At 59.0% G+C, this 21,283-nt stretch overlaps 12 non-coding genes across 12 annotated transcripts; 6 read left to right on the top strand and 6 right to left on the bottom strand.

The window, feature by feature from the left end:
• Positions 1-2,682: 2,682 nt before the first annotated feature.
• On the bottom strand, positions 2,683-2,754 carry TRNAM-CAU (transfer RNA methionine (anticodon CAU)). Its single transcript has one exon. It is a non-coding gene; the product is annotated as a tRNA-Met (tRNA).
• A 107-nt stretch (positions 2,755-2,861) lies between these two features.
• On the top strand, positions 2,862-2,935 carry TRNAN-GUU (transfer RNA asparagine (anticodon GUU)). Its single transcript has one exon. It is a non-coding gene; the product is annotated as a tRNA-Asn (tRNA).
• Positions 2,936-6,274: 3,339 nt separating this feature from the next.
• TRNAM-CAU (transfer RNA methionine (anticodon CAU)) lies at positions 6,275-6,346 on the bottom strand. Its single transcript has one exon. It is a non-coding gene; the product is annotated as a tRNA-Met (tRNA).
• A 107-nt stretch (positions 6,347-6,453) lies between these two features.
• TRNAN-GUU (transfer RNA asparagine (anticodon GUU)) lies at positions 6,454-6,527 on the top strand. The gene has a single exon. It is a non-coding gene; the product is annotated as a tRNA-Asn (tRNA).
• A 3,337-nt stretch (positions 6,528-9,864) lies between these two features.
• Positions 9,865-9,936, bottom strand: TRNAM-CAU (transfer RNA methionine (anticodon CAU)). Its single transcript has one exon. It is a non-coding gene; the product is annotated as a tRNA-Met (tRNA).
• A 107-nt stretch (positions 9,937-10,043) lies between these two features.
• Positions 10,044-10,117, top strand: TRNAN-GUU (transfer RNA asparagine (anticodon GUU)). Its single transcript has one exon. It is a non-coding gene; the product is annotated as a tRNA-Asn (tRNA).
• A 3,325-nt stretch (positions 10,118-13,442) lies between these two features.
• On the bottom strand, positions 13,443-13,514 carry TRNAM-CAU (transfer RNA methionine (anticodon CAU)). The gene has a single exon. It is a non-coding gene; the product is annotated as a tRNA-Met (tRNA).
• Positions 13,515-13,621: 107 nt separating this feature from the next.
• On the top strand, positions 13,622-13,695 carry TRNAN-GUU (transfer RNA asparagine (anticodon GUU)). The gene has a single exon. It is a non-coding gene; the product is annotated as a tRNA-Asn (tRNA).
• Positions 13,696-17,032: 3,337 nt separating this feature from the next.
• Positions 17,033-17,104, bottom strand: TRNAM-CAU (transfer RNA methionine (anticodon CAU)). Its single transcript has one exon. It is a non-coding gene; the product is annotated as a tRNA-Met (tRNA).
• A 107-nt stretch (positions 17,105-17,211) lies between these two features.
• TRNAN-GUU (transfer RNA asparagine (anticodon GUU)) lies at positions 17,212-17,285 on the top strand. The gene has a single exon. It is a non-coding gene; the product is annotated as a tRNA-Asn (tRNA).
• A 3,337-nt stretch (positions 17,286-20,622) lies between these two features.
• Positions 20,623-20,694, bottom strand: TRNAM-CAU (transfer RNA methionine (anticodon CAU)). The gene has a single exon. It is a non-coding gene; the product is annotated as a tRNA-Met (tRNA).
• Positions 20,695-20,801: 107 nt separating this feature from the next.
• TRNAN-GUU (transfer RNA asparagine (anticodon GUU)) lies at positions 20,802-20,875 on the top strand. Its single transcript has one exon. It is a non-coding gene; the product is annotated as a tRNA-Asn (tRNA).
• The last annotated feature ends 408 nt before the right edge of the window (positions 20,876-21,283 follow it).

Below are 21,283 nucleotides of genomic sequence, written 5' to 3'. Positions count from 1 at the left end.
AAGCAAACCTTTGAAGCGCTTGTCCGCAGCCAAAACTCAGAACTTCAGCTCCAAAAATGAGACGTGCCTGGAAGGAGTGGCAAGAAAGTCAGCAAATCGTCAGGCTCTTTCCTCTCCCGCTTCCTTCAGCCACTTGGTCCAAGATTTGGTGCAGACAGAGGAGTTGCGGCAACGATGTGTCTCTCCCTGTGACAATCGAAGAACGTCATCCCTGTCTCATGCCTTGCCAGGGAAGCGCGGCCATGCCGCCCAAGCCTGAGTCCCCTCCCGGCTGAGCCAGCGCACAGCCAGGCGGGCCAAGGGCAGAGTGAAGGGGGCGCCACATCCCGTGCCCCTCAGGGCCAAGCAGAGCTGCCTAGCACCCCAAGAGCCAGTGACAAGACACAAGAAAGCAAGCGCATCCGACTGCAAGAACAAGACGACGAGTGCCCTAACCGGCCATGTACCCGAGGGGCTGACAAGGATACCGAAGGCGAGATGGAGAGTGCAGCGCGAGGAACTGCTGGCGGACGAGCAAGCGGGACTCGGGAAAGATAGAAGGAGCAGACAGCCGATATGGCAAGCGAGCCTGAGAGCGCAGAGAGCTGGACGAAAGGACCGGCACGTCGACAGTCGCCTCGTCCCTTCTCGGAAGGCGTTTGACAGGAGAGATGAGAAAGTCACTCGTCAGGTGTTGGGGTCGTCCGGAGTGGACGGCAGACTGATACGGTTGCTGGAGGATACGGAGGAGGGTGAGGCGGCAGCGGCGAGCATGCGCGCAGAGATGGGAAGTTGGTTTAGAAGGAGGAGAGGTACGAGAGAAGGCGCTCCCCTAGCGCCGTGCGAGTTCATCACGCCCCCTCGAGAGAGCGATGGACAAGATCAAGGAAGAGGGAGAAGGGCTATCTGTGCAGGTCAAGAAAAACACCAAGTTGCGGTCGGCGGGTGAGGTAGTCATCGTGGAAGAAGATGAAGAGAAGCTAGGGAGAAGGGTGCAGGCGCTAAGCGGGGAAGGGAAAGGGCACGGGCCCATTCTGACCATCGCTTGGTAATTGGCGATAAGGAAATAGGGAGGAAGATCAGCGGCGAGGGGCTCGAAGGAGACAACGTAGAGAAGTTCACGCATCCGGCTAGGGGCGTAACGTATGATGTGGACTGGAAGAAGAAACTAGCGCCTAGGAGCGTGAAAGCAAGAGCGAGTTTGAAGGCGACGGATCAGATCTGGCAAAGCGAAAGGCAGAAAGCGGAGCGCTCAGCAGCATGTTGTCCGTCTGGGAGAGGTGGTTGAAAAGGCAAGTTTCAGCGAGAAGGTTCGTGGCGTTGGAGAGGAGTTGTTGGAGCAGGATGCTGAGAATCGGCTGGGCGGAGAAGGTCACCAAGGAGGAATTGTATGGGAAGATTCAGCCCAAAGGGAATCTGCTCCAGAAGGTTCCCCCAGTGGAAGTTCCAGGTCTCCGGGCTTATTTGCCAGAGGAAGGACGACTTGAAAAATGGAGAGCCCGGTATTGGGCATAACGGTGGGTTCGAACAGGAGAGGCAGAGCCCAGAGAGAACAGGGAGCCGATGGATCAGCTTGGCACGGAGCTCGTCTACAGCAAGCAGGGCGCTCCACGCTCGAGAGGGAAAGATGGAAGGCGCTAGTGAGACGGGCATTGGACACCAACGGGCGCTGAGCCCATGGTTGATGAGGACGATGGCAAGAGCCTCCCTGGTGTGTTCCCTCAGCAGGGGCCCGCCCACCTTTCTGGGCAGGAAAAGAGAGCCGGCAACCAGTGATGCTTCGGGCCGGCCAGGGAGCCAGGAGGCTGCGACCTCTCGCACATCAGCCCTTGACTTTCCAGCAGGCCATCACGGGCACGTGTCAGGACCAATGGCACGCAAATGAATGGCATTGGAGAGGCGGGGCGAAAGAGCCCACCAATCGAGCCGATGGTGGCGTGCCCTTGGCATGCCAAAGGAGCCCTGATGGAAAATGGGCAGAAAGAGGGCCTGTGCTTCCCCTTTCTGGCCTCGAGCTCCCAGAGCCTCCCTCCTTGGTGCACTCCCTGTGCAGCCGCTCCCCCTTCTGCGTGGGAAAAGGGGATGAGGCAGCTCTCTTGCTTCACGACGCTTGAGGAGACGGAGACGGAGACGGAGACGGAGACGGGAGGCCTTCATCTCTCACGGGTGCGCTTGACTTGTGGGCAAGCAGCCACACCACTTCAGGGCCTCGGGCAGTGCTTGACAAGCTGTGTCCCGCCGGTCACAGGCCGCCCCCTGGGCTTCCACGCGCGTCCCATCAGACCTTCTCTTTCCAATTGCCCATGCGCAGGATGGCCAGAGTCCACTGGTTTCCGTCAACCTCCTCTTTCTTCCCACCTTTCTTAGGCAAGCGACACGCACGTAAAGCAAGGACACGTCGAGAGAGATGCACGTTCCTTGCGCACCACGCTGAGGCTGAGAGCCGTGTGCTCCCTCCGCCTCCATTCTAGGGGCTGCTATGGAAGAATGGGCACACCCCACAAGTCCTCAGGAGGCAAGGGCATTGAGCAAAAGTAGCCTCTGGCAGGAGACCACCTGGCTTCAAAGCCTCTTGTGGCTCACGCAGACGAAGGAGGGTCACTCCCGCGTCCTGTTTGCTCGCCTGCAGTGCCCAGCGCTGGGGCAAGAGTCTTGGCCGCCTGTGGGCTTCAGCCTGAATCAAAAGGCCACGAGAGGCAGGGCTAGCAGAGAATGGTTTCGATCCATCGACCTCTGGGTTATGGGCCCAGCACGCTCCCGCTGCGCCACTCTGCTCAGCGCAGGGGCTGGGGCCCAGCGGGCAGCCTGGTGCTTCTCCTGCACCGATTGCCTGACGGCAAGGCGAGCACTGTGCTCGGAGGTGGCGCAAGCTGCCCGCAGGTGTCTCTGTGGCGCAATGGGTCAGCGCGTTCGGCTGTTAACCGAAAGGATGGTGGTTCGAGCCCACCCGGAGGCGGCGCGGTTAGGTGCCTGATGCTGTCTGCCCCTGTCTTACTGCAACCCCCCTCCTTTGCTGCCGCCGCCGCCACCACCACCAGCCTTCCCTTCTGGCCTCTTCCCCAGAAGAGCATGCTGGGCCAGTCCTTCACCATCTAAACTGCACAGCGTTCTTCAGATAAAAGAGCGGGAGAAAAGGTCGACAGTCAAACGGTTCGAGCCAACAAATGAGAGACCCCAGTTGCAAGGATTTTGGTGCAGGCTTGTAGAACAGACAGAGTAAACAGCCCGCTTGCTAAACAGGTCTCTGACCTCCTCCTCCTCATTTAGCGTGGCTCCGAAGATCTTTTGGGCTCAGTTGAGAGCACAGAGCTTCCACGAGACAGGAGCTGGAATGAAGAGCAATGTGGAAGCCCAGACAGGGCCTTCCTCCAGCTCTCGAGCTCGTGTGGAGGGAACTGCCTCGTTTTCCTTGTGTGAAAGGAGGTTCCACGAAGGAGTTTCTCCACGCATGACACAGTCCTTTGGAGCGAGCAGCCATTGTTTACATGCTCATCTCAACGTTCCCAGCAAAATTCCTCAGAAGGGGACTGGCACCTCTGGAGGCCTTTGCCAGTCGCTTGAGCAGCAGGCTTGTGCAAAGAAAAAGTCAGCCAAGCCCTGCCAAGTCGGCCGGAAGCAAACCTTTGAAGCGCTTGTCCGCAGCCAAAACTCAGAACTTCAGCTCCAAAAATGAGACGTGCCTGGAAGGAGTGGCAAGAAAGTCAGCAAATCGTCAGGCTCTTTCCTCTCCCGCTTCCTTCAGCCACTTGGTCCAAGATTTGGTGCAGACAGAGGAGTTGCGGCAACGATGTGTCTCTCCCTGTGACAATCGAAGAACGTCATCCCTGTCTCATGCCTTGCCAGGGAAGCGCGGCCATGCCGCCCAAGCCTGAGTCCCCTCCCGGCTGAGCCAGCGCACAGCCAGGCGGGCCAAGGGCAGAGTGAAGGGGGCGCCACATCCCGTGCCCCTCAGGGCCAAGCAGAGCTGCCTAGCACCCCAAGAGCCAGTGACAAGACACAAGAAAGCAAGCGCATCCGACTGCAAGAACAAGACGACGAGTGCCCTAACCGGCCATGTACCCGAGGGGCTGACAAGGATACCGAAGGCGAGATGGAGAGCGCAGCGCGAGGAACTGCTGGCGGACGAGCAAGCGGGACTCGGGAAAGATAGAAGGAGCAGACAGCCGATATGGCAAGCGAGCCTGAGAGCGCAGAGAGCTGGACGAAAGGACCGGCACGTCGACAGTCGCCTCGTCCCTTCTCGGAAGGCGTTTGACAGGAGAGATGAGAAAGTCACTCGTCAGGTGTTGGGGTCGTCCGGAGTGGACGGCAGACTGATACGGTTGCTGGAGGATACGGAGGAGGGTGAGGCGGCAGCGGCGAGCATGCGCGCAGAGATGGGAAGTTGGTTTAGAAGGAGGAGAGGTACGAGAGAAGGCGCTCCCCTAGCGCCGTGCGAGTTCATCACGCCCCCTCGAGAGAGCGATGGACAAGATCAAGGAAGAGGGAGAAGGGCTATCTGTGCAGGTCAAGAAAAACACCAAGTTGCGGTCGGCGGGTGAGGTAGTCATCGTGGAAGAAGATGAAGAGAAGCTAGGGAGAAGGGTGCAGGCGCTAAGCGGGGAAGGGAAAGGGCACGGGCCCATTCTGACCATCGCTTGGTAATTGGCGATAAGGAAATAGGGAGGAAGATCAGCGGCGAGGGGCTCGAAGGAGACAACGTAGAGAAGTTCACGCATCCGGCTAGGGGCGTAACGTATGATGTGGACTGGAAGAAGAAACTAGCGCCTAGGAGCGTGAAAGCAAGAGCGAGTTTGAAGGCGACGGATCAGATCTGGCAAAGCGAAAGGCAGAAAGCGGAGCGCTCAGCAGCATGTTGTCCGTCTGGGAGAGGTGGGTGAAAAGGCAAGTTTCAGCGAGAAGGTTCGTGGCGTTGGAGAGGAGTTGTTGGAGCAGGATGCTGAGAATAGGCTGGGCGGAGAAGGTCACCAAGGAGGAATTGTATGGGAAGATTCAGCCCAAAGGGAATCTGCTCCAGAAGGTTCCCCCAGTGGAAGTTCCAGGTCTCCGGGCTTATTTGCCAGAGGAAGGACGACTTGAAAAATGGAGAGCCCGGTATTGGGCATAACGGTGGGTTCGAACAGGAGAGGCAGAGCCCAGAGAGAACAGGGAGCCGATGGATCAGCTTGGCACGGAGCTCGTCTACAGCAAGCAGGGCGCTCCACGCTCGAGAGGGAAAGATGGAAGGCGCTAGTGAGACGGGCATTGGACACCAACGGGCGCTGAGCCCATGGTTGATGAGGACGATGGCAAGAGCCTCCCTGGTGTGTTCCCTCAGCAGGGGCCCGCCCACCTTTCTGGGCAGGAAAAGAGAGCCGGCAACCAGTGATGCTTCGGGCCGGCCAGGGAGCCAGGAGGCTGCGACCTCTCGCACATCAGCCCTTGACTTTCCAGCAGGCCATCACGGGCACGTGTCAGGACCAATGGCACGCAAATGAATGGCATTGGAGAGGCGGGGCGAAAGAGCCCACCAATCGAGCCGATGGTGGCGTGCCCTTGGCATGCCAAAGGAGCCCTGATGGAAAATGGGCAGAAAGAGGGCCTGTGCTTCCCCTTTCTGGCCTCGAGCTCCCAGAGCCTCCCTCCTTGGTGCACTCCCTGTGCAGCCGCTCCCCCTTCTGCGTGGGAAAAGGGGATGAGGCAGCTCTCTTGCTTCACGACGCTTGAGGAGACGGAGACGGAGACGGAGACGGATACGGGAGGCCTTCATCTCTCACGGGTGCGCTTGACTTGTGGGCAAGCAGCCACACCACTTCAGGGCCTCGGGCAGTGCTTGACAAGCTGTGTCCCGCCGGTCACAGGCCGCCCCCTGGGCTTCCACGCGCGTCCCATCAGACCTTCTCTTTCCAATTGCCCATGCGCAGGATGGCCAGAGTCCACTGGTTTCCGTCAACCTCCTCTTTCTTCCCACCTTTCTTAGGCAAGCGACACGCACGTAAAGCAAGGACACGTCGAGAGAGATGCACGTTCCTTGCGCACCACGCTGAGGCTGAGAGCCGTGTGCTCCCTCCGCCTCCATTCTAGGGGCTGCTATGGAAGAATGGGCACACCCCACAAGTCCTCAGGAGGCAAGGGCATTGAGCAAAAGTAGCCTCTGGCAGGAGACCACCTGGCTTCAAAGCCTCTTGTGGCTCACGCAGACGAAGGAGGGTCACTCCCGCGTCCTGTTTGCTCGCCTGCAGTGCCCAGCGCTGGGGCAAGAGTCTTGGCCGCCTGTGGGCTTCAGCCTGAATCAAAAGGCCACGAGAGGCAGGGCTAGCAGAGAATGGTTTCGATCCATCGACCTCTGGGTTATGGGCCCAGCACGCTCCCGCTGCGCCACTCTGCTCAGCGCAGGGGCTGGGGCCCAGCGGGCAGCCTGGTGCTTCTCCTGCACCGATTGCCTGACGGCAAGGCGAGCACTGTGCTCGGAGGTGGCGCAAGCTGCCCGCAGGTGTCTCTGTGGCGCAATGGGTCAGCGCGTTCGGCTGTTAACCGAAAGGATGGTGGTTCGAGCCCACCCGGAGGCGGCGCGGTTAGGTGCCTGATGCTGTCTGCCCCTGTCTTACTGCAACCCCCCTCCTTTTGCCGCCGCCGCCACCACCACCAGCCTTCCCTTCTGGCCTCTTCCCCAGAAGAGCATGCTGGGCCAGTCCTTCACCATCTAAACTGCACAGCGTTCTTCAGATAAAAGAGCGGGAGAAAAGGTCGACAGTCAAACGGTTCGAGCCAACAAATGAGAGACCCCAGTTGCAAGGATTTTGGTGCAGGCTTGTAGAACAGACAGAGTAAACAGCCCGCTTGCTAAACAGGTCTCTGACCTCCTCCTCCTCATTTAGCGTGGCTCCGAAGATCTTTTGGGCTCAGTTGAGAGCACAGAGCTTCCACGAGACAGGAGCTGGAATGAAGAGCAATGTGGAAGCCCAGACAGGGCCTTCCTCCAGCTCTCGAGCTCGTGTGGAGGGAACTGCCTCGTTTTCCTTGTGTGAAAGGAGGTTCCACGAAGGAGTTTCTCCACGCATGACACAGTCCTTTGGAGCGAGCAGCCATTGTTTACATGCTCATCTCAACGTTCCCAGCAAAATTCCTCAGAAGGGGACTGGCACCTCTGGAGGCCTTTGCCAGTCGCTTGAGCAGCAGGCTTGTGCAAAGAAAAAGTCAGCCAAGCCCTGCCAAGTCGGCCGGAAGCAAACCTTTGAAGCGCTTGTCCGCAGCCAAAACTCAGAACTTCAGCTCCAAAAATGAGACGTGCCTGGAAGGAGTGGCAAGAAAGTCAGCAAATCGTCAGGCTCTTTCCTCTCCCGCTTCCTTCAGCCACTTGGTCCAAGATTTGGTGCAGACAGAGGAGTTGCGGCAACGATGTGTCTCTCCCTGTGACAATCGAAGAACGTCATCCCTGTCTCATGCCTTGCCAGGGAAGCGCGGCCATGCCGCCCAAGCCTGAGTCCCCTCCCGGCTGAGCCAGCGCACAGCCAGGCGGGCCAAGGGCAGAGTGAAGGGGGCGCCACATCCCGTGCCCCTCAGGGCCAAGCAGAGCTGCCTAGCACCCCAAGAGCCAGTGACAAGACACAAGAAAGCAAGCGCATCCGACTGCAAGAACAAGACGACGAGTGCCCTAACCGGCCATGTACCCGAGGGGCTGACAAGGATACCGAAGGCGAGATGGAGAGCGCAGCGCGAGGAACTGCTGGCGGACGAGCAAGCGGGACTCGGGAAAGATAGAAGGAGCAGACAGCCGATATGGCAAGCGAGCCTGAGAGCGCAGAGAGCTGGACGAAAGGACCGGCACGTCGACAGTCGCCTCGTCCCTTCTCGGAAGGCGTTTGACAGGAGAGATGAGAAAGTCACTCGTCAGGTGTTGGGGTCGTCCGGAGTGGACGGCAGACTGATACGGTTGCTGGAGGATACGGAGGAGGGTGAGGCGGCAGCGGCGAGCATGCGCGCAGAGATGGGAAGTTGGTTTAGAAGGAGGAGAGGTACGAGAGAAGGCGCTCCCCTAGCGCCGTGCGAGTTCATCACGCCCCCTCGAGAGAGCGATGGACAAGATCAAGGAAGAGGGAGAAGGGCTATCTGTGCAGGTCAAGAAAAACACCAAGTTGCGGTCGGCGGGTGAGGTAGTCATCGTGGAAGAAGATGAAGAGAAGCTAGGGAGAAGGGTGCAGGCGCTAAGCGGGGAAGGGAAAGGGCACGGGCCCATTCTGACCATCGCTTGGTAATTGGCGATAAGGAAATAGGGAGGAAGATCAGCGGCGAGGGGCTCGAAGGAGACAACGTAGAGAAGTTCACGCATCCGGCTAGGGGCGTAACGTATGATGTGGACTGGAAGAAGAAACTAGCGCCTAGGAGCGTGAAAGCAAGAGCGAGTTTGAAGGCGACGGATCAGATCTGGCAAAGCGAAAGGCAGAAAGCGGAGCGCTCAGCAGCATGTTGTCCGTCTGGGAGAGGTGGGTGAAAAGGCAAGTTTCAGCGAGAAGGTTCGTGGCGTTGGAGAGGAGTTGTTGGAGCAGGATGCTGAGAATAGGCTGGGCGGAGAAGGTCACCAAGGAGGAATTGTATGGGAAGATTCAGCCCAAAGGGAATCTGCTCCAGAAGGTTCCCCCAGTGGAAGTTCCAGGTCTCCGGGCTTATTTGCCAGAGGAAGGACGACTTGAAAAATGGAGAGCCCGGTATTGGGCATAACGGTGGGTTCGAACAGGAGAGGCAGAGCCCAGAGAGAACAGGGAGCCGATGGATCAGCTTGGCACGGAGCTCGTCTACAGCAAGCAGGGCGCTCCACGCTCGAGAGGGAAAGATGGAAGGCGCTAGTGAGACGGGCATTGGACACCAACGGGCGCTGAGCCCATGGTTGATGAGGACGATGGCAAGAGCCTCCCTGGTGTGTTCCCTCAGCAGGGGCCCGCCCACCTTTCTGGGCAGGAAAAGAGAGCCGGCAACCAGTGATGCTTCGGGCCGGCCAGGGAGCCAGGAGGCTGCGACCTCTCGCACATCAGCCCTTGACTTTCCAGCAGGCCATCACGGGCACGTGTCAGGACCAATGGCACGCAAATGAATGGCATTGGACAGGCGGGGCGAAAGAGCCCACCAATCGAGCCGATGGTGGCGTGCCCTTGGCATGCCAAAGGAGCCCTGATGGAAAATGGGCAGAAAGAGGGCCTGTGCTTCCCCTTTCTGGCCTCGAGCTCCCAGAGCCTCCCTCCTTGGTGCACTCCCTGTGCAGCCGCTCCCCCTTCTGCGTGGGAAAAGGGGATGAGGCAGCTCTCTTGCTTCACGACGCTTGAGGAGACGGAGACGGAGACGGAGACGGAGACGGGAGGCCTTCATCTCTCACGGGTGCGCTTGACTTGTGGGCAAGCAGCCACACCACTTCAGGGCCTCGGGCAGTGCTTGACAAGCTGTGTCCCGCCGGTCACAGGCCGCCCCCTGGGCTTCCACGCGCGTCCCATCAGACCTTCTCTTTCCAATTGCCCATGCGCAGGATGGCCAGAGTCCACTGGTTTCCGTCAACCTCCTCTTTCTTCCCACCTTTCTTAGGCAAGCGACACGCACGTAAAGCAAGGACACGTCGAGAGAGATGCACGTTCCTTGCGCACCACGCTGAGGCTGAGAGCCGTGTGCTCCCTCCGCCTCCATTCTAGGGGCTGCTATGGAAGAATGGGCACACCCCACAAGTCCTCAGGAGGCAAGGGCATTGAGCAAAAGTAGCCTCTGGCAGGAGACCACCTGGCTTCAAAGCCTCTTGTGGCTCACGCAGACGAAGGAGGGTCACTCCCGCGTCCTGTTTGCTCGCCTGCAGTGCCCAGCGCTGGGGCAAGAGTCTTGGCCGCCTGTGGGCTTCAGCCTGAATCAAAAGGCCACGAGAGGCAGGGCTAGCAGAGAATGGTTTCGATCCATCGACCTCTGGGTTATGGGCCCAGCACGCTCCCGCTGCGCCACTCTGCTCAGCGCAGGGGCTGGGGCCCAGCGGGCAGCCTGGTGCTTCTCCTGCACCGATTGCCTGACGGCAAGGCGAGCACTGTGCTCGGAGGTGGCGCAAGCTGCCCGCAGGTGTCTCTGTGGCGCAATGGGTCAGCGCGTTCGGCTGTTAACCGAAAGGATGGTGGTTCGAGCCCACCCGGAGGCGGCGCGGTTAGGTGCCTGATGCTGTCTGCCCCTGTCTTACTGCAACCCCCCTCCTTTTGCCGCCACCACCACCAGCCTTCCCTTCTGGCCTCTTCCCCAGAAGAGCATGCTGGGCCAGTCCTTCACCATCTAAACTGCACAGCGTTCTTCAGATAAAAGAGCGGGAGAAAAGGTCGACAGTCAAACGGTTCGAGCCAACAAATGAGAGACCCCAGTTGCAAGGATTTTGGTGCAGGCTTGTAGAACAGACAGAGTAAACAGCCCGCTTGCTAAACAGGTCTCTGACCTCCTCCTCCTCATTTAGCGTGGCTCCGAAGATCTTTTGGGCTCAGTTGAGAGCACAGAGCTTCCACGAGACAGGAGCTGGAATGAAGAGCAATGTGGAAGCCCAGACAGGGCCTTCCTCCAGCTCTCGAGCTCGTGTGGAGGGAACTGCCTCGTTTTCCTTGTGTGAAAGGAGGTTCCACGAAGGAGTTTCTCCACGCATGACACAGTCCTTTGGAGCGAGCAGCCATTGTTTACATGCTCATCTCAACGTTCCCAGCAAAATTCCTCAGAAGGGGACTGGCACCTCTGGAGGCCTTTGCCAGTCGCTTGAGCAGCAGGCTTGTGCAAAGAAAAAGTCAGCCAAGCCCTGCCAAGTCGGCCGGAAGCAAACCTTTGAAGCGCTTGTCCGCAGCCAAAACTCAGAACTTCAGCTCCAAAAATGAGACGTGCCTGGAAGGAGTGGCAAGAAAGTCAGCAAATCGTCAGGCTCTTTCCTCTCCCGCTTCCTTCAGCCACTTGGTCCAAGATTTGGTGCAGACAGAGGAGTTGCGGCAACGATGTGTCTCTCCCTGTGACAATCGAAGAACGTCATCCCTGTCTCATGCCTTGCCAGGGAAGCGCGGCCATGCCGCCCAAGCCTGAGTCCCCTCCCGGCTGAGCCAGCGCACAGCCAGGCGGGCCAAGGGCAGAGTGAAGGGGGCGCCACATCCCGTGCCCCTCAGGGCCAAGCAGAGCTGCCTAGCACCCCAAGAGCCAGTGACAAGACACAAGAAAGCAAGCGCATCCGACTGCAAGAACAAGACGACGAGTGCCCTAACCGGCCATGTACCCGAGGGGCTGACAAGGATACCGAAGGCGAGATGGAGAGCGCAGCGCGAGGAACTGCTGGCGGACGAGCAAGCGGGACTCGGGAAAGATAGAAGGAGCAGACAGCCGATATGGCAAGCGAGCCTGAGAGCGCAGAGAGCTGGACGAAAGGACCGGCACGTCGACAGTCGCCTCGTCCCTTCTCGGAAGGCGTTTGACAGGAGAGATGAGAAAGTCACTCGTCAGGTGTTGGGGTCGTCCGGAGTGGACGGCAGACTGATACGGTTGCTGGAGGATACGGAGGAGGGTGAGGCGGCAGCGGCGAGCATGCGCGCAGAGATGGGAAGTTGGTTTAGAAGGAGGAGAGGTACGAGAGAAGGCGCTCCCCTAGCGCCGTGCGAGTTCATCACGCCCCCTCGAGAGAGCGATGGACAAGATCAAGGAAGAGGGAGAAGGGCTATCTGTGCAGGTCAAGAAAAACACCAAGTTGCGGTCGGCGGGTGAGGTAGTCATCGTGGAAGAAGATGAAGAGAAGCTAGGGAGAAGGGTGCAGGCGCTAAGCGGGGAAGGGAAAGGGCACGGGCCCATTCTGACCATCGCTTGGTAATTGGCGATAAGGAAATAGGGAGGAAGATCAGCGGCGAGGGGCTCGAAGGAGACAACGTAGAGAAGTTCACGCATCCGGCTAGGGGCGTAACGTATGATGTGGACTGGAAGAAGAAACTAGCGCCTAGGAGCGTGAAAGCAAGAGCGAGTTTGAAGGCGACGGATCAGATCTGGCAAAGCGAAAGGCAGAAAGCGGAGCGCTCAGCAGCATGTTGTCCGTCTGGGAGAGGTGGGTGAAAAGGCAAGTTTCAGCGAGAAGGTTCGTGGCGTTGGAGAGGAGTTGTTGGAGCAGGATGCTGAGAATAGGCTGGGCGGAGAAGGTCACCAAGGAGGAATTGTATGGGAAGATTCAGCCCAAAGGGAATCTGCTCCAGAAGGTTCCCCCAGTGGAAGTTCCAGGTCTCCGGGCTTATTTGCCAGAGGAAGGACGACTTGAAAAATGGAGAGCCCGGTATTGGGCATAACGGTGGGTTCGAACAGGAGAGGCAGAGCCCAGAGAGAACAGGGAGCCGATGGATCAGCTTGGCACGGAGCTCGTCTACAGCAAGCAGGGCGCTCCACGCTCGAGAGGGAAAGATGGAAGGCGCTAGTGAGACGGGCATTGGACACCAACGGGCGCTGAGCCCATGGTTGATGAGGACGATGGCAAGAGCCTCCCTGGTGTGTTCCCTCAGCAGGGGCCCGCCCACCTTTCTGGGCAGGAAAAGAGAGCCGGCAACCAGTGATGCTTCGGGCCGGCCAGGGAGCCAGGAGGCTGCGACCTCTCGCACATCAGCCCTTGACTTTCCAGCAGGCCATCACGGGCACGTGTCAGGACCAATGGCACGCAAATGAATGGCATTGGAGAGGCGGGGCGAAAGAGCCCACCAATCGAGCCGATGGTGGCGTGCCCTTGGCATGCCAAAGGAGCCCTGATGGAAAATGGGCAGAAAGAGGGCCTGTGCTTCCCCTTTCTGGCCTCGAGCTCCCAGAGCCTCCCTCCTTGGTGCACTCCCTGTGCAGCCGCTCCCCCTTCTGCGTGGGAAAAGGGGATGAGGCAGCTCTCTTGCTTCACGACGCTTGAGGAGACGGAGACGGAGACGGAGACGGGAGGCCTTCATCTCTCACGGGTGCGCTTGACTTGTGGGCAAGCAGCCACACCACTTCAGGGCCTCGGGCAGTGCTTGACAAGCTGTGTCCCGCCGGTCACAGGCCGCCCCCTGGGCTTCCACGCGCGTCCCATCAGACCTTCTCTTTCCAATTGCCCATGCGCAGGATGGCCAGAGTCCACTGGTTTCCGTCAACCTCCTCTTTCTTCCCACCTTTCTTAGGCAAGCGACACGCACGTAAAGCAAGGACACGTCGAGAGAGATGCACGTTCCTTGCGCACCACGCTGAGGCTGAGAGCCGTGTGCTCCCTCCGCCTCCATTCTAGGGGCTGCTATGGAAGAATGGGCACACCCCACAAGTCCTCAGGAGGCAAGGGCATTGAGCAAAAGTAGCCTCTGGCAGGAGACCACCTGGCTTCAAAGCCTCTTGTGGCTCACGCAGACGAAGGAGGGTCACTCCCGCGTCCTGTTTGCTCGCCTGCAGTGCCCAGCGCTGGGGCAAGAGTCTTGGCCGCCTGTGGGCTTCAGCCTGAATCAAAAGGCCACGAGAGGCAGGGCTAGCAGAGAATGGTTTCGATCCATCGACCTCTGGGTTATGGGCCCAGCACGCTCCCGCTGCGCCACTCTGCTCAGCGCAGGGGCTGGGGCCCAGCGGGCAGCCTGGTGCTTCTCCTGCACCGATTGCCTGACGGCAAGGCGAGCACTGTGCTCGGAGGTGGCGCAAGCTGCCCGCAGGTGTCTCTGTGGCGCAATGGGTCAGCGCGTTCGGCTGTTAACCGAAAGGATGGTGGTTCGAGCCCACCCGGAGGCGGCGCGGTTAGGTGCCTGATGCTGTCTGCCCCTGTCTTACTGCAACCCCCCTCCTTTTGCCGCCGCCGCCACCACCACCAGCCTTCCCTTCTGGCCTCTTCCCCAGAAGAGCATGCTGGGCCAGTCCTTCACCATCTAAACTGCACAGCGTTCTTCAGATAAAAGAGCGGGAGAAAAGGTCGACAGTCAAACGGTTCGAGCCAACAAATGAGAGACCCCAGTTGCAAGGATTTTGGTGCAGGCTTGTAGAACAGACAGAGTAAACAGCCCGCTTGCTAAACAGGTCTCTGACCTCCTCCTCCTCATTTAGCGTGGCTCCGAAGATCTTTTGGGCTCAGTTGAGAGCACAGAGCTTCCACGAGACAGGAGCTGGAATGAAGAGCAATGTGGAAGCCCAGACAGGGCCTTCCTCCAGCTCTCGAGCTCGTGTGGAGGGAACTGCCTCGTTTTCCTTGTGTGAAAGGAGGTTCCACGAAGGAGTTTCTCCACGCATGACACAGTCCTTTGGAGCGAGCAGCCATTGTTTACATGCTCATCTCAACGTTCCCAGCAAAATTCCTCAGAAGGGGACTGGCACCTCTGGAGGCCTTTGCCAGTCGCTTGAGCAGCAGGCTTGTGCAAAGAAAAAGTCAGCCAAGCCCTGCCAAGTCGGCCGGAAGCAAACCTTTGAAGCGCTTGTCCGCAGCCAAAACTCAGAACTTCAGCTCCAAAAATGAGACGTGCCTGGAAGGAGTGGCAAGAAAGTCAGCAAATCGTCAGGCTCTTTCCTCTCCCGCTTCCTTCAGCCACTTGGTCCAAGATTTGGTGCAGACAGAGGAGTTGCGGCAACGATGTGTCTCTCCCTGTGACAATCGAAGAACGTCATCCCTGTCTCATGCCTTGCCAGGGAAGCGCGGCCATGCCGCCCAAGCCTGAGTCCCCTCCCGGCTGAGCCAGCGCACAGCCAGGCGGGCCAAGGGCAGAGTGAAGGGGGCGCCACATCCCGTGCCCCTCAGGGCCAAGCAGAGCTGCCTAGCACCCCAAGAGCCAGTGACAAGACACAAGAAAGCAAGCGCATCCGACTGCAAGAACAAGACGACGAGTGCCCTAACCGGCCATGTACCCGAGGGGCTGACAAGGATACCGAAGGCGAGATGGAGAGCGCAGCGCGAGGAACTGCTGGCGGACGAGCAAGCGGGACTCGGGAAAGATAGAAGGAGCAGACAGCCGATATGGCAAGCGAGCCTGAGAGCGCAGAGAGCTGGACGAAAGGACCGGCACGTCGACAGTCGCCTCGTCCCTTCTCGGAAGGCGTTTGACAGGAGAGATGAGAAAGTCACTCGTCAGGTGTTGGGGTCGTCCGGAGTGGACGGCAGACTGATACGGTTGCTGGAGGATACGGAGGAGGGTGAGGCGGCAGCGGCGAGCATGCGCGCAGAGATGGGAAGTTGGTTTAGAAGGAGGAGAGGTACGAGAGAAGGCGCTCCCCTAGCGCCGTGCGAGTTCATCACGCCCCCTCGAGAGAGCGATGGACAAGATCAAGGAAGAGGGAGAAGGGCTATCTGTGCAGGTCAAGAAAAACACCAAGTTGCGGTCGGCGGGTGAGGTAGTCATCGTGGAAGAAGATGAAGAGAAGCTAGGGAGAAGGGTGCAGGCGCTAAGCGGGGAAGGGAAAGGGCACGGGCCCATTCTGACCATCGCTTGGTAATTGGCGATAAGGAAATAGGGAGGAAGATCAGCGGCGAGGGGCTCGAAGGAGACAACGTAGAGAAGTTCACGCATCCGGCTAGGGGCGTAACGTATGATGTGGACTGGAAGAAGAAACTAGCGCCTAGGAGCGTGAAAGCAAGAGCGAGTTTGAAGGCGACGGATCAGATCTGGCAAAGCGAAAGGCAGAAAGCGGAGCGCTCAGCAGCATGTTGTCCGTCTGGGAGAGGTGGGTGAAAAGGCAAGTTTCAGCGAGAAGGTTCGTGGCGTTGGAGAGGAGTTGTTGGAGCAGGATGCTGAGAATAGGCTGGGCGGAGAAGGTCACCAAGGAGGAATTGTATGGGAAGATTCAGCCCAAAGGGAATCTGCTCCAGAAGGTTCCCCCAGTGGAAGTTCCAGGTCTCCGGGCTTATTTGCCAGAGGAAGGACGACTTGAAAAATGGAGAGCCCGGTATTGGGCATAACGGTGGGTTCGAACAGGAGAGGCAGAGCCCAGAGAGAACAGGGAGCCGATGGATCAGCTTGGCACGGAGCTCGTCTACAGCAAGCAGGGCGCTCCACGCTCGAGAGGGAAAGATGGAAGGCGCTAGTGAGACGGGCATTGGACACCAACGGGCGCTGAGCCCATGGTTGATGAGGACGATGGCAAGAGCCTCCCTGGTGTGTTCCCTCAGCAGGGGCCCGCCCACCTTTCTGGGCAGGAAAAGAGAGCCGGCAACCAGTGATGCTTCGGGCCGGCCAGGGAGCCAGGAGGCTGCGACCTCTCGCACATCAGCCCTTGACTTTCCAGCAGGCCATCACGGGCACGTGTCAGGACCAATGGCACGCAAATGAATGGCATTGGACAGGCGGGGCGAAAGAGCCCACCAATCGAGCCGATGGTGGCGTGCCCTTGGCATGCCAAAGGAGCCCTGATGGAAAATGGGCAGAAAGAGGGCCTGTGCTTCCCCTTTCTGGCCTCGAGCTCCCAGAGCCTCCCTCCTTGGTGCACTCCCTGTGCAGCCGCTCCCCCTTCTGCGTGGGAAAAGGGGATGAGGCAGCTCTCTTGCTTCACGACGCTTGAGGAGACGGAGACGGAGACGGAGACGGATACGGGAGGCCTTCATCTCTCACGGGTGCGCTTGACTTGTGGGCAAGCAGCCACACCACTTCAGGGCCTCGGGCAGTGCTTGACAAGCTGTGTCCCGCCGGTCACAGGCCGCCCCCTGGGCTTCCACGCGCGTCCCATCAGACCTTCTCTTTCCAATTGCCCATGCGCAGGATGGCCAGAGTCCACTGGTTTCCGTCAACCTCCTCTTTCTTCCCACCTTTCTTAGGCAAGCGACACGCACGTAAAGCAAGGACACGTCGAGAGAGATGCACGTTCCTTGCGCACCACGCTGAGGCTGAGAGCCGTGTGCTCCCTCCGCCTCCATTCTAGGGGCTGCTATGGAAGAATGGGCACACCCCACAAGTCCTCAGGAGGCAAGGGCATTGAGCAAAAGTAGCCTCTGGCAGGAGACCACCTGGCTTCAAAGCCTCTTGTGGCTCACGCAGACGAAGGAGGGTCACTCCCGCGTCCTGTTTGCTCGCCTGCAGTGCCCAGCGCTGGGGCAAGAGTCTTGGCCGCCTGTGGGCTTCAGCCTGAATCAAAAGGCCACGAGAGGCAGGGCTAGCAGAGAATGGTTTCGATCCATCGACCTCTGGGTTATGGGCCCAGCACGCTCCCGCTGCGCCACTCTGCTCAGCGCAGGGGCTGGGGCCCAGCGGGCAGCCTGGTGCTTCTCCTGCACCGATTGCCTGACGGCAAGGCGAGCACTGTGCTCGGAGGTGGCGCAAGCTGCCCGCAGGTGTCTCTGTGGCGCAATGGGTCAGCGCGTTCGGCTGTTAACCGAAAGGATGGTGGTTCGAGCCCACCCGGAGGCGGCGCGGTTAGGTGCCTGATGCTGTCTGCCCCTGTCTTACTGCAACCCCCCTCCTTTTGCCGCCGCCGCCACCACCACCAGCCTTCCCTTCTGGCCTCTTCCCCAGAAGAGCATGCTGGGCCAGTCCTTCACCATCTAAACTGCACAGCGTTCTTCAGATAAAAGAGCGGGAGAAAAGGTCGACAGTCAAACGGTTCGAGCCAACAAATGAGAGACCCCAGTTGCAAGGATTTTGGTGCAGGCTTGTAGAACAGACAGAGTAAACAGCCCGCTTGCTAAACAGGTCTCTGACCTCCTCCTCCTCATTTAGCGTGGCTCCGAAGATCTTTTGGGCTCAGTTGAGAGCACAGAGCTTCCACGAGACAGGAGCTGGAATGAAGAGCAATGTGGAAGCCCAGACAGGGCCTTCCTCCAGCTCTCGAGCTCGTGTGGAGGGAACTGCCTCGTTTTCCTTGTGTGAAAGGAGGTTCCACGAAGGAGTTTCTCCACGCATGACACAGTCCTTTGGAGCGAGCAGCCATTGTTTACATGCTCATCTCAACGTTCCCAGCAAAATTCCTCAGAAGGGGACTGGCACCTCTGGAGGCCTTTGCCAGTCGCTTGAGCAGCAGGCTTGTGCAAAGAAAAAGTCAGCCAAGCCCTGCCAAGTCGGCCGGAAGCAAACCTTTGAAGCGCTTGTCCGCAGCCAAAACTCAGAACTTCAGCTCCAAAAATGAGACGTGCCTGGAAGGAGTGGCAAGAAAGTCAGCAAATCGTCAGGCTCTTTCCTCTCCCGCTTCCTTCAGCCACTTGGTCCAAGATTTGGTGCAGACAGAGGAGTTGCGGCAACGATGTGTCTCTCCCTGTGACAATCGAAGAACGTCATCCCTGTCTCATGCCTTGCCAGGGAAGCGCGGCCATGCCGCCCAAGCCTGAGTCCCCTCCCGGCTGAGCCAGCGCACAGCCAGGCGGGCCAAGGGCAGAGTGAAGGGGGCGCCACATCCCGTGCCCCTCAGGGCCAAGCAGAGCTGCCTAGCACCCCAAGAGCCAGTGACAAGACACAAGAAAGCAAGCGCATCCGACTGCAAGAACAAGACGACGAGTGCCCTAACCGGCCATGTACCCGAGGGGCTGACAAGGATACCGAAGGCGAGATGGAGAGCGCAGCGCGAGGAACTGCTGGCGGACGAGCAAGCGGGACTCGGGAAAGATAGAAGGAGCAGACAGCCGATATGGCAAGCGAGCCTGAGAGCGCAGAGAGCTGGACGAAAGGACCGGCACGTCGACAGTCGCCTCGTCCCTTCTCGGAAGGCGTTTGACAGGAGAGATGAGAAAGTCACTCGTCAGGTGATGGGGTCGTCCGGAGTGGACGGCAGACTGATACGGTTGCTGGAGGATACGGAGGAGGGTGAGGCGGCAGCGGCGAGCATGCGCGCAGAGATGGGAAGTTGGTTTAGAAGGAGGAGAGGTACGAGAGAAGGCGCTCCCCTAGCGCCGTGCGAGTTCATCACGCCCCCTCGAGAGAGCGATGGACAAGATCAAGGAAGAGGGAGAAGGGCTATCTGTGCAGGTCAAGAAAAACACCAAGTTGCGGTCGGCGGGTGAGGTAGTCATCGTGGAAGAAGATGAAGAGAAGCTAGGGAGAAGGGTGCAGGCGCTAAGCGGGGAAGGGAAAGGGCACGGGCCCATTCTGACCATCGCTTGGTAATTGGCGATAAGGAAATAGGGAGGAAGATCAGCGGCGAGGGGCTCGAAGGAGACAACGTAGAGAAGTTCACGCATCCGGCTAGGGGCGTAACGTATGATGTGGACTGGAAGAAGAAACTAGCGCCTAGGAGCGTGAAAGCAAGAGCGAGTTTGAAGGCGACGGATCAGATCTGGCAAAGCGAAAGGCAGAAAGCGGAGCGCTCAGCAGCATGTTGTCCGTCTGGGAGAGGTGGGTGAAAAGGCAAGTTTCAGCGAGAAGGTTCGTGGCGTTGGAGAGGAGTTGTTGGAGCAGGATGCTGAGAATAGGCTGGGCGGAGAAGGTCACCAAGGAGGAATTGTATGGGAAGATTCAGCCCAAAGGGAATCTGCTCCAGAAGGTTCCCCCAGTGGAAGTTCCAGGTCTCCGGGCTTATTTGCCAGAGGAAGGACGACTTGAAAAATGGAGAGCCCGGTATTGGGCATAACGGTGGGTTCGAACAGGAGAGGCAGAGCCCAGAGAGAACAGGGAGCCGATGGATCAGCTTGGCACGGAGCTCGTCTACAGCAAGCAGGGCGCTCCACGCTCGAGAGGGAAAGATGGAAGGCGCTAGTGAGACGGGCATTGGACACCAACGGGCGCTGAGCCCATGGTTGATGAGGACGATGGCAAGAGCCTCCCTGGTGTGTTCCCTCAGCAGGGGCCCGCCCACCTTTCTGGGCAGGAAAAGAGAGCCGGCAACCAGTGATGCTTCGGGCCGGCCAGGGAGCCAGGAGGCTGCGACCTCTCGCACATCAGCCCTTGACTTTCCAGCAGGCCATCACGGGCACGTGTCAGGACCAATGGCACGCAAATGAATGGCATTGGAGAGGCGGGGCGAAAGAGCCCACCAATCGAGCCGATGGTGGCGTGCCCTTGGCATGCCAAAGGAGCCCTGATGGAAAATGGGCAGAAAGAGGGCCTGTGCTTCCCCTTTCTGGCCTCGAGCTCCCAGAGCCTCCCTCCTTGGTGCACTCCCTGTGCAGCCGCTCCCCCTTCTGCGTGGGAAAAGGGGATGAGGCAGCTCTCTTGCTTCACGACGCTTGAGGAGACGGAGACGGAGACGGAGACGGATACGGGAGGCCTTCATCTCTCACGGGTGCGCTTGACTTGTGGGCAAGCAGCCACACCACTTCAGGGCCTCGGGCAGTGCTTGACAAGCTGTGTCCCGCCGGTCACAGGCCGCCCCCTGGGCTTCCACGCGCGTCCCATCAGACCTTCTCTTTCCAATTGCCCATGCGCAGGATGGCCAGAGTCCACTGGTTTCCGTCAACCTCCTCTTTCTTCCCACCTTTCTTAGGCAAGCGACACGCACGTAAAGCAAGGACACGTCGAGAGAGATGCACGTTCCTTGCGCACCACGCTGAGGCTGAGAGCCGTGTGCTCCCTCCGCCTCCATTCTAGGGGCTGCTATGGAAGAATGGGCACACCCCACAAGTCCTCAGGAGGCAAGGGCATTGAGCAAAAGTAGCCTCTGGCAGGAGACCACCTGGCTTCAAAGCCTCTTGTGGCTCACGCAGACGAAGGAGGGTCACTCCCGCGTCCTGTTTGCTCGCCTGCAGTGCCCAGCGCTGGGGCAAGAGTCTTGGCCGCCTGTGGGCTTCAGCCTGAATCAAAAGGCCACGAGAGGCAGGGCTAGCAGAGAATGGTTTCGATCCATCGACCTCTGGGTTATGGGCCCAGCACGCTCCCGCTGCGCCACTCTGCTCAGCGCAGGGGCTGGGGCCCAGCGGGCAGCCTGGTGCTTCTCCTGCACCGATTGCCTGACGGCAAGGCGAGCACTGTGCTCGGAGGTGGCGCAAGCTGCCCGCAGGTGTCTCTGTGGCGCAATGGGTCAGCGCGTTCGGCTGTTAACCGAAAGGATGGTGGTTCGAGCCCACCCGGAGGCGGCGCGGTTAGGTGCCTGATGCTGTCTGCCCCTGTCTTACTGCAACCCCCCTCCTTTTGCCGCCGCCGCCACCACCACCAGCCTTCCCTTCTGGCCTCTTCCCCAGAAGAGCATGCTGGGCCAGTCCTTCACCATCTAAACTGCACAGCGTTCTTCAGATAAAAGAGCGGGAGAAAAGGTCGACAGTCAAACGGTTCGAGCCAACAAATGAGAGACCCCAGTTGCAAGGATTTTGGTGCAGGCTTGTAGAACAGACAGAGTAAACAGCCCGCTTGCTAAACAGGTCTCTGACCTCCTCCTCCTCATTTAGCGTGGCTCCGAAGATCTTTTGGGCTCAGTTGAGAGCACAGAGCTTCCACGAGACAGGAGCTGGAATGAAGAGCAATGTGGAAGCCCAGACAGGGCCTTC

The sequence above is a fragment of the Carettochelys insculpta genome, chromosome 22, assembly GCF_033958435.1.
Source record: "Carettochelys insculpta isolate YL-2023 chromosome 22, ASM3395843v1, whole genome shotgun sequence".
Lineage (NCBI taxonomy): Eukaryota > Metazoa > Chordata > Testudines > Carettochelyidae > Carettochelys > Carettochelys insculpta.
The sequence above is the reverse complement of the archived record's forward strand: the minus strand, read 5'-3'. Positions and strand labels throughout refer to the sequence as shown.